Here is a 9,678-nt window from a genome sequence, read left to right as displayed (position 1 = left end):
CAGAATGGAGTGATTGGATCTCCTTGCAGTCCAAGGGACTCTCAAGAGTCTTCTCCAACATCAAGTTCAAAAGCATCAATTCTTCGGTGCTCAGCCTTCCTCACAGTCCAACTCTCACATCCATTAATGACCACAGGAAAAACTATAGACTTGACTAGATGGAACTTTGTTGGCAAAGTAATGTCTCTGCTTTTGAATATGCTATCCGGGTTGGACATAACTTTCCTTCCAAGGGGTAAGCATCTTTTAATTTGAAACTTAGGACGACCTCAATGATAAACTTGAAAATGAAATTGCAAATAAGGATTCTATGCATCAACAGGTAATGGCCTTTACTAAACTGTGTCTGACTTTTATAGTAGTGAATTACTGAGGAAGGAAGGTAAAGACCTTTTCATGTGACTCCTATGTTGGAAATCAAGTCCCAGTGTAAAGTTCTTATGACCCTAAAATATTGTGTTCAAAAGTGTGGATGTACATCATGGTAAATCAGCTGTACTGGAAGGAAATACATTTTTAAAAAATTGGGGGTGGCTGCAACTTACAGGTTTGAATTATTTGGGACTTGGTTTAACCATTTTGAGGAATTCCACTCCTGATTCTTTTGTTTTACTTGAACGTTAATTGTTGGCTTGTTAGCATTTTTACTGAAAGAGCAGAGAACAGCAGGGAACTTCATGGCAGCTGGCTGCCTGTTGGGAACTGGGGTCACTGTGACAAAAGACAAGGTTAGAGCTCTGGTCTGATTAGGGTTTGTACTTCCTGTGGTTTGGTGAGCCTTACTCCCTCCTGTTCCCGTGTGGTCTCAGATAATCAGGACTTAACCAGGAAAACCAAATCCGGCTTCTCCAAAACACAGTGAATCAGTCTGGTGTGTGCCAAAGTGTATCATTGTCCCCACCACAAAAATAAAATACTAGAAAGCCATTGAAATGTATGATGTGGAATACTAATTAAGAGCATTATGATATACAAAATAATGGCTGTAAAAGGCAGATCAGAAAATACTATGTACCATATACTATTGTTTTCTTAGGGTTTTAAAGCATATCATATTGTTTGTGTATGTACATAGAGTAATAGACACACAGAAAAAGTAAGAAAACTGTTTAGAAACAAATGCTAACCTCAGGAACCTGACCTTATAGATACTTTAATTTTTTTCTTGTTTGAAAAAGCATCTGTCTAAATGTTCTACATTGAAAGTTTTTCAGAGTAAGAAGATCTGTTAAAAGAATGATCATGCATTTACAAATATTAGTTGACTGGCATTTCACCAGGCACGCTCTTATCAGGTCTGTATTTCAGAGGAGATGAAAGCCATATTTTGGCTTACATCTGCAGTCAGTAGGGTTCCCTTCAAATGATGATTCTGGTGATGTTTTAAGAAGGGTCCGTACTGAACCCTTCTTCCCTTAACTTGTCAATAAGAATGAATAGGATTCTACAGAAACTGATCTTCTTTAATATATAAAAACATTTTTTTGTTGTTGTTTTTTTAAAGATGTCTTTGGGGAACGTTTAGGAAAAGCAAATACTCTGGCAGGAGGTGTTCTGCTCACTGAGACCAAGTCCAGGAACACTGAGAGAAAATTTACCCTGACGCAGCTTCCGTAAGAGAAGGAATCCAGTAGACACGTGCATTTAGGTTTTGTCTCAGCTTACTTAAAGTGACAGTGGCTACACCACTCGGCCTGTTTTGATCCTCTGCTCTCCCTTTGTAGACAGAGGATAAGAACCGCCACTTGCAGGAGCACCTGGAGCTGGTGGAGAAGCTGCAGCAGACGCTGCGGAGGGCAGAGATGCTGCCGGAGGTGGAGGCTGAGCTGACGCAGAGGGTGGCCCTGCTCTCCAAGGTGCCGTTCTGGGTCCCTGGGGGGCGGCCGTGGGGAGGGCCTGTTCCCATGCTGTCCCACCACGCCCCTGCCCGTGCTGCTCAGTCCACACAGGAATGCAGACACGGGGGTCGTGCTGCCGGTCTGAGATGGGAGCGCTCACTGAGTGTCAGGCAGCCCCTGCTTCTGTGTCATCCCTACGTTAATTTCCCTCCAGTTTTGTCCTGTGTTCTGTGTGTCCCCAGGATGCATCAGCTCCGAGTCACTGCTGCTGAGTTGAGTCAGCAACTCAAGGCCTAGTAGGATAGAGACCTAGAAAAATCCCATTCTTGTTTAAGAGATTGCCAAAATAGCTCTGTAATGAACAGTTTTAAGTCTTTATCCATACACTTGTTGAAGAAGTCACAGCGGGGCACGTGCAGACCCGGGGTCCCACTCCCAGCTTGCATCCATCCCCAGGAGCCCTGGGGTGAGAGGCCGCGTCTCGGGGATGTGGCACTGCTGGGGGCATCGTCCCCACTGCCAGCCACCCCGTCCTTCTGGCGGGAAAGGTGTTGCCCCGCGCTGCCGGTGGGCACTGGCTGGGCATGGAGAGTCGGGCCTGGCCTGTGCTGGCGCGGCTGTCGGGAGCATTGCCCGGAGCTCAGTGAGCAGCTGAGGGGCTGTCTGGTCGCTAGCGGCCAGCAGTGTCGGGTGCTCGCAGACCCTCCCAGAGCAGGGTCACTAACAGCCGCCAGGGGGTGCCCTTCTGCCTGTGATCTTCCTCTCAAGGCTTGGTTTCTTCTCTCCCCTAGCATCTCTGCTGTCCGTCCCCAGTCGGCCTTGTAGTCCGACCTTTTGTCTTCCGGAAGCTCTGCCACTAAGGAGGCTAAACGGTTGGAACTTACCTCCCAGCTTAGGAAGGTAGAATGTGTGCCTTGCGCTTCCAGCACTTGCCGCTGCCTGCTGCCTGTGCAGCTTGCCACAGGAAGTCCAAGGAGGGGGCGCAGCGGCCGCGGGTGCGGGGCTGGGGTGGGGGCGAGCAAGTCTCCTCTTACAAGGCGGTCACCAGAACCCTCTGTGATCCACGTGTCACACACGAAGCCGCGCAGGCTGTTTGAGCAGGAGTGCGGGCGTGTCCCCCGCGAACCAGGGGCCTTGGTCCGCACAAAGCACGGCCCGCTTGCTGCCCCTGCCGTCACAGTGGGCGTGCTGTCAGGATAGGGTCGTTGTGAGTGGAGCTGATGCTGTTCTTTGCCGACAGGCGGGAGAAGGACACGGCAACATCCAGGAGAGGCTGCGCCAGATGGAGGCCCAACTGGAGGAGAAGAACAAGGAGCTGCAGCGGGTGCATGTGCTGACGGGAAGGTGGCGTCTGGGCGGGAGACGCGGCTTGGGCGGGGGCCAGAGATGCCTTTCTCCACCATTCCTGTCTCTGCCGCCGAGTGTGTGCATGTGTGGCCCCATCTGCTGATCCAGGCACCCACCTCCTCGGGAGCAGGGCCAGAGGTGGTCACCCATAGGCGGTGGGCAGGGGCCAGGGCGTCCCCAAGTTCAAATAGGCTGCTTGTTGCTCTGACCAGCCAGTCTGGGGAGCTGCTTGGGATACAGGTGGACCTCACGACTGCCCCTCAAACAAACCTGAGGGTGCCAGCCCGGGGCCCATGAAACTGAAGGCATGGCGCCCAGATGTGGAGCCTGCTTGCCTCGGACGTGGTGGTGGTGTCCTACATGCCAAACTGCTGGTCCAGACATGGTGTGTGTGTAGGATGGCTGCTCCTAGGCAGGAGGAGAACCGTAGTTGTGCTGCGACAGAAGGCGCGTCATGAAAGGGTGATGGTGGAGGCTTGCATCACCGAGTCCTGAGAGAGGTTTCCCGGAAGGGTTGGCCACAAGGCGATACAGACCATCCAGGAAATGGAGTGGGTGTCCCAGGTCCAGCCTCACGTGTCAGTACTGTCCCCACCATGCCTGTGTTCTTGGGCCTGAACTGCGGAGCCTCACAGGCGGGCTCCCAGGGGGCCATGGTTCTGACTCCCATCGTGAGACCCTCGGAGTGGCACCCTCCCCACTTAGGCAGAGAGCTCAATGTCTCCCAATCAGGGGTGCACTTTCTTACTTTCAGAACTCCTGCTCAGAGGCTGTTGAGATCAGGATGCTGTTTATGACTAAGCCAATTCAAAGTAAGCTTTTGTTTTGCTTTAAAAATATTTGAATGCCGATGCCTTATTGTGGAAGCTGTGACAGGTTTTGTTTCCTTGGGCTCAAAAATCACTGCAGACGGTGACTGCAGCAATGAGATTAAAAAGGAGCCATGCTTGCTCCTTTGAAAGCTATGACAAACATAGACAGCATATTGAAAAGTAGAGACATCACTTTGCCGACAAAGGTCCATATAGTCAAAGCTATGGTTTTTCCGGTAGTTGTGTATGGGTGTGAGAGTTGGACCATAAAGAAGGCTGAGCACTGAAGAATTGATGCTTTCGAATTGTGTTGCTGGAGAAGACTGTTTTAACAGAAAATATTTAACAGAAAATAAACTTTTTAAATGTATTACCATCGAAAATTTCAAACATGCACAAAAGTGGATGGAGCCGTCAATTAATCTCAGCAATTTCTAACACAGAGCCAATCTCAGATAGATCATTCTTTTGTCTTCTCTCCATTTTTTTTTATACAGTAGGTCCTAAAACAGCTTTTTAAACCTTGAAATTGATGCTCTTTTTATAAAACACAGACTTGCCAACTTTGTTATTACATTTAAAAATTGCTTGAGGTAATTATTTCCAGTTTTTGTTTTTTTTTTTTTTTACAATTATGCTTATATTTTATTTTCAAAAGCACTTTACAAGAAAATATAAGTATGGCTTCCAATAGGAATGTTACACCTGGACTTGGTACCAAGCTCAGATTTTAGTTTTGCAAGGAAAAACAGGCTTTCAGGTTAAACAACAATTTATAACCAAAACTTTAATACCAAGGATTCTCACAAAACATATTACAAATGACAACATGGAAAAAGAATCTTGCACAGTAACTCAGTTCAGCCCTACAATGTACCCTTAAACTGGCAGGACATTTGTTATCTTGAGTAGTCTCATATTTCCAAATAAAGAATGTTACAAAGAGCTATGTATTCATATACAGCAATCACAGAAGGAACTTACAACCTAAAGCAAAGGTAAACTAACTTCCTTGAAACTTCTTAGATTCTACACCAACTGGACAACCTTTTGTCCAGTGTGAAGACTAGTGGGATTTTTAAACCTCTAATCTAGTTTAAGGGTGCAGCTTTAATTTTTCCAGCTGGCTTTTGAATTCACAGCAGCTTTTAAAAACTGCTTAACTACAGCTGCATACCATATCCCAGGTATGTTGAAAAAAAAAATCTTCCAATTTTTGCCAGTTTTTATTTCCATAATGTTAAACATCGACTTTAGCTGAGCAGGAGTTAAGAGGTTAATTATCAGCCTATGCAATACTAAAATCCAAAGCAAATTAAATTTTGCTTAAGGGAACATTGTAAAGTAACAATTCTTGATATTACATGCCTCATATGATCCATTTCAAACCATAGAGAATTACACCTTTGTGTCACTGTTCCAACAAACAAATGTGAACAGCTAAAACATTTTAAAAATGCACCAAGCTTATGAATTCTCAAACAAAACTTGAATTTTCTGTACATACTCCTGTCAAATGAAGTTATTTCCTGTACACCACTTCTCTTGCAAACTGGTCTATTTCCTTTCATTTGACCTAGATTGGCTCTGAGACCTAGAGAAAGATCAGGACAGCTTGTGATTTCTCTCCCGGGACAGTAATCTCTCTCTTCTCCTATCTCTAGAAGGGAGAAGCTTCTCCGTTTTGGAGATCTGCGTGGAGGTGGAGGACTCCTCCTCTGATAATCATTTCAAGGGTGACGACCCCAAGAAGGAGGTGGGCCACGATTACGACTTCTCATTTCACCATTCGATAGTTCCACTCTTACTTGGCATCCGCAGAGTGTTCTCCCATCTAGCTCTCGGACAGTATCAGCTGCGTCTTGGGGATCTTCAAATTCAACAAAAGCAAAGCCGAGAGGTTTTCTAGCAACCCACACATTTCAGAGTGGTCCATAATAGCCAAAAGCTCGTTCCAATTCAGTCTTGTTATCATTGTTTCCAAGATTACCTACATAAACTTTACAGTCCAATGGACAGAAATCACGATGCATTTCGAGATCTTTAGTTAGAAATGCGGAGGTTCAAATCCACAGAACCTAGGTTAGGTCTTCCCAGTCCACCTCACACCTGGCGTTCCTGGATGCTTTCGCACAACCGGCATCCATGAAATGGCCTATTTCCAGTTTTTTAATATGAATTTTCATATTGGAAAAGACCTTGATGCTGGGAAAGATTGAAGGCAGGAAGAGAGTGGATGACAGAGGATGAGATGGTTGGACAGCATCACTTACTCAATGGACATGAGTTTGAGCAAGTTCTGGGAGTTGGTGATGGACAGGGAAACCTGGGATGCTGCAGTCCATGGGGTCACACAGTAAGACACGTCTGAGCGAGTGAACTGAACTGAATATGAATTATCATTGGAAGAAAAGCTATGACCAACCTAGACAGCATATTAAAAAGCAGAGACATTACTTTGCCATCAAAGGAACACCTAGTTAAAGCTGTGGTTTTTCCAGTAGTCATGTATGGATGTGAGAGTTGGACCCTAAAGAAGGCTGAGCACCAAAGAATCGATGCTTTTGAACTGAGGTGTTGGGGAAGACTCTTGAGAGTCCCCTGGACTGCATGGAGATCAAATCAATCAATCCTAAAGGAAATCAGTCCTGAGTATTCATTGGAAGGACTGATACCGAGGCTGAAGGGTTAATATTTTGGCCACCTGATGTGAAGAACTGACACACAGGAAAATACCCTGATGCTGGGAAAGATCAAAGGCAGGAGCAGAAGGTGCAACAGAGGACGAGATGGCTGGATGGCATCACTGACTCAATGGACATGAGTTTGAGCAACTTCTGGTAGATAGTGAAGGACAGGGAAGCCTGGCGTGCTGCAGTCAATGGGGTCACAAAGAGTCAGACATGACAGAGCGACTGAACAACAGCAATCATTACAAAGAATTCGAGTGATGTTGCATGTAAAGAAAAATATGTGAAAGTCTATCTCCACTGGCTTTTTTCCCAAAATGAATTTTCTCACCTTTTGCTTTATAAATTGAATTCATTTTACCCCCTTAATCCAGAATCAAGCTTCTGTTTATATACTGGGAATTTCCTCTACCAACGTGTGTGTATGCTGATCCCCTCTAAAGTCTGCTTGTTTCTGAGTGTAAATCTGCTTGCTCCCCGAGCCCCTCTGACAGGTAATGGCTGGTGACAGTAAGGTCCCCCAGGTGCTCTGCCAAAGAGAAGCATTGGAAGTGACCTTTGACAAGTGAAGTCCCTGCCTCCCTCTGCACCTGCCCGTCTGCTCTGGTGATGCTCAAAAGCCCACCAGAGGTTTCTGTGGGAGGGGACTACCTCCGGAACCAGGGCACAGGCTGCTCATGTTGCGGCTCCCTGGTGCTTTTAAAAGAAGGACTGTACTTTGCTCTTAAAGTTTATGAGTTTTTGTTTTTCCTGTTTTAAGCAAGGCAGAGAGAAAAAAATGAATGAAGAACACAATAAACGCTTCTCAGATACCATGGATAAGCTTCTGTCGAATCAGATGAGAGGCTTCAGCTTCATCTGAAGGAGAGAATGGCTGCTCTGGAGAATAAGGTGAGCCAGCCCCAAGGTCCCTTTAGAAAGAGGCGCATCTGGCCTGCCCTGGCCTGGCCCAGCCTGGTCTGTGTGTGTGGGAAATCTCCAGGACAGGGGTTGGAAAACTGTTCCCATAGAGGGCCCCAGAGTGAATGTCTTTACTGGTTATGAATAATTGAGTAGCAGCGTTTCATGCTAGTCAATAAGCGTGACAGCATCGACAGGCAGTGTGTAAAGGAACAGACATAGATGTGTGCCCACAACCCTTACAGAAAGCATCAGAGAGCCAGATCCACTGATGGCCCTGGTGTTATCAGCCACCATGCTAGAACTTTCTTCTAGGTCCACCCTCACCCCTTCGTTTCTTTCTTAGAAGTTTATTTCTGGGGCTTGCTGGCAGTCCAGTGGCTGAGAGTCTGCCTTGCAATGTCAGGGACTCAGGTTCAATCCCTGGTTGGGGAGCTAAGATCCCACGTGCCACACAGCAATCACGTCAAAGGAATCCCATATGATGCAACTGAGGCCCAACGCAGCCAAATCAAGAAGGATCTTTCATATAATGTGATAGAAAAGGTTGAAGCAAGTAAAAGTAAGCATTCTCATATTCCAACTCTAGCCTTTTCTCTTTTCATTTGCTTTGAAAAATGTCTGAGAACCTCCATCAGAGCAGGTCAGTGGGCAACACTCTGGTTCAGGTCTGGTGAAAACCTGTCCCAGCTGCACCAGTGCCCTAAAGATTAGGCACAGAACGAGGCCCAGAACTTTCCCCGAGGTTGGCACTTGGGCAACGCTTGTCTGAGAGAGACTAGTGGTTACTACAAGTTCTGTGACACATTTCCCCCCCACAAAACCCAAGATGAAACACACACCTCACTAGAGACCACACAGGGCGGTCCCCTCACTTCACCCTGACCTGTGGGCTGGCTCTGATGTGGGGATACTTTTGTCTCAGGCTTGAATTTGGCATGTGAAACCTGTGACAATTTACTTAGTGACCATTGAACTGCAAAAGCTGAAAGCAAGTATAAAGCAGTTTCACTGCCCGGGACCTGGCCTCCTTGTATCTAGAATATCAGTCAGGCAAGGAGATTGTCTGTGTACAAGTTAGTGTTAAACGTTGTCATCTGGCTTCGTGCTGGCACTTCACTCTGGGTGTGAGGTCCGCCCCTCCTCTGGATGTGCTTTATGCTTTCAGACAGAAGAGTAGCTATCCCTCAGTCCACGCAGCATCTGTAAGAATTGACTCTAATCACTGTGTGTATCTTTTTCAGAATTCTCTCATATGGGAAGTTGAAAAAGTGAAAAGGCAATTAGAAGAAATGCAAAATGACAAGGTACTTAAATCTGTAAATCGTTTAGAAATTTTTTAAGAGCTGAATTGACCTGGGTCATTGTTACAGTCACTACAGGTGCTTAGCAGAAGTCGAGTTACATTTTCCTTATGGCTAATCCACTGCTGTAACACGTATAGCATTTCTGGTTTTGAACACTGAATGTGTTTGCATTATAGATGCATTTAGAGTGTGTGGCCATTGTGTGTGGTTCAGAATTGTGAGTAGTCCTTTCTGGGTTCACCCAAAGGCTGAGACAGATCGTGAGCCTTTCATGTGGACTGTGCTGTGTGTCAGAAAGATAATACGAGCCACATGCACAATCTAAAATTTTCTTAAAACCAATGGACTACTTGACGTCCTTCTTTCACTGTGAGTCTTGAAATCTTCTGTGTGATTTCCCCATCAAGCTTTGCACCGGCCTGTTTCACATGCTCAGGGGCTGCATGAGGTGAGTGACTGCTGTGGCTGACAGCACAGAGCTGCCAGATTGAGTCCAGTGACTTGGAAATTTGGCCCGTGTGAATTGTTTTACCCCTTGAGGAAGTGAAGTGGGCTGTAGAGGAATGAATGTGAGGAAAATGAATGTGAAGAATGCAGGTGAGCTCCATGGAGACAGTTTAAAGCAATGAGAGGAGTGAGGGCAATAGAGTGAGTCCTGTCCCCCTAAAACGAACCCCCGCCACAAGTCCAGCTTCTGTCTACAGACTTCATCATTGTTAATGGCTTTCCATGTTTCTTCCAGAGAAACCTTTTCTGCACCTGAGACGGAACTTCCTATTCATTA

At 46.2% G+C, this 9,678-nt stretch overlaps 1 pseudogene; it reads right to left on the bottom strand.

Annotated features, from left to right (window-relative positions):
• Positions 1-5,237: 5,237 nt before the first annotated feature.
• Positions 5,238-6,096, bottom strand: LOC129629862 (serine/arginine-rich splicing factor 3-like; annotated as a pseudogene).
• Between the last annotated feature and the right edge of the window lie 3,582 nt (positions 6,097-9,678).

Source organism: Bubalus kerabau, chromosome 16, assembly GCF_029407905.1.
Source record: "Bubalus kerabau isolate K-KA32 ecotype Philippines breed swamp buffalo chromosome 16, PCC_UOA_SB_1v2, whole genome shotgun sequence".
Taxonomy (NCBI): domain Eukaryota; kingdom Metazoa; phylum Chordata; class Mammalia; order Artiodactyla; family Bovidae; genus Bubalus; species Bubalus kerabau.
Note: the sequence above shows the minus strand (reverse complement) of the source record. Positions and strands in the feature narration are given on the sequence as shown.